Source organism: Procambarus clarkii, chromosome 76, assembly GCF_040958095.1.
Source record: "Procambarus clarkii isolate CNS0578487 chromosome 76, FALCON_Pclarkii_2.0, whole genome shotgun sequence".
In the NCBI taxonomy this organism is placed as follows: Eukaryota; Metazoa; Arthropoda; class Malacostraca; order Decapoda; family Cambaridae; genus Procambarus; species Procambarus clarkii.
In genome coordinates, this window is record NC_091225.1 from 17,603,018 (window position 1) to 17,604,779 (window position 1,762).

Genomic DNA, 1,762 nt, shown 5'->3' on the forward strand with positions numbered 1-1,762 from the left:
ATGAGAAAGGTCCAGTGTCCCAGCCTAAACTAGACCGATACAGAAGATGAGAGAGAGAGAGAGAGAGAGAGAGAGAGAGAGAGAGAGAGAGAGAGAGAACCATCCACAACTAACTCCATAATTAAAACCCCGACCATCATTCTCCCCCATAACAACCCCAGGTCGTGACTCATCCCCCCATCACCCCCCCCACAAGAAGGTCCCCCCCAAAACGCGCACATTTCGCCAATCTTTTTTGCCAAATTTCAAACTGCAGCACGCGAAATTTGAGTCGTACAGGGAAAACACCCGTCATTTGGGGTCGTCTAGTGTGGGAGGGATTGAGGGAGAGGGGGAGAGGAATGGAGAAGGGAAAGACGTGGAGGAGGTAGAGGGAAGGGAAAGATGAAGGGACAGAAGGAAGGGGAAGATGAAGGGGGAACCCTCCATTCAGTACAACATTTTTTTTTTTGCATTTTAATTCTTATCGCTTGAACGAGGCATGTGAAAGGTAGGTTAGATAAGGGAGTTATCAGGTGAGATTTCAAGACCAACATGAGCTCAGAGTAAGAGCTGGAGGGAAGCAAAGGTGGCTAACCTGGACCAGCGGAGTTCCTGGTCCAGGTCCCAACTCGATCCCAAAGGTCCACCTTGTTGGTCCAAGCTCCCAACGCGATCCCAGTCAACTTTTGTTGTATTAAATAAATCAACGAACGTTTTGCAAAATGAACTAGTTTAAAAGTTCATCTTTTAACGTCTGTCTGTGCAACAAACCACCCACATTAGCAACCTTACGAAGGATAAACTAAAAAATAAAGCAATACAGACAACAAAAATATACATGATAATATGCACATTGGCACCCCCCTCTCCCCCTCCCTCCCCCAAGTTCCATTGTGTTGCGGTCAGTAGGGAGAGCGACGCGGGAGGGGATGGTCGCGCCGCTCCTCCGGTGATTATAATGACTGTCTTGCTGTTGATGGTGGGGTGTAGGGGAGCTGAGCAAGACGCCGGGCCAGCCTAGCTTCACGGATCGATATGTGGGAAAGAGAGGGAAGGAATGGAACGGAGGGACTAGTAACTATCACTACCAGAAACAAAATAAATCGAGTATAATATGATGGGTAAGAATGAGATGAGACGTATTGAGAAATGGTGTTTATTTATCTATTCAATCTTTTTTTCATTACCAATGAAGAATATACGGTTGCCGTGAGAGAGCAGCACTGCTGGACAACTCTACATTAACTCTAATCAACTCTACATTATGGCCTCTATTAATATAGAGCACCATCTCTCTTCAACCCATATGGCTCATGGAACCGTTTCAGAGGGGTGGCAATTTCGTCTTTTTAATTGTCTACTGTATGTGTGTTTTTTTTTACTTGCTAATAGCTATTGGTCTTAACCTATAGCTGTTATGATGCCGTATATATTGTAGTAGTGATATATTGTTCCATCCTAGAGCAGTATACTTTGCCCCCCCCCCCCCTACCTTAGGGTACAATCTTGCCCAATCTCAGAGAGTTATACCATTACTATCATTTGGGAAAAAGGTACACAGTTTCCGGGTAAGAGAAGGGAGTAGTGTACCTCACCCTACACCAGACTGTGTACCTCACCCTACACCAGACTGTGTACCTCATCCTACACCAGACTGTGTACCTCACCCTACACCAGACTGTGTACCTCACCCTACACCAGACTGTGTACCTCATCCTACACCAGACTGTGTACCTCACCCTACACCAGACTGTGTACCTCATCCTACACCAGACTGTGT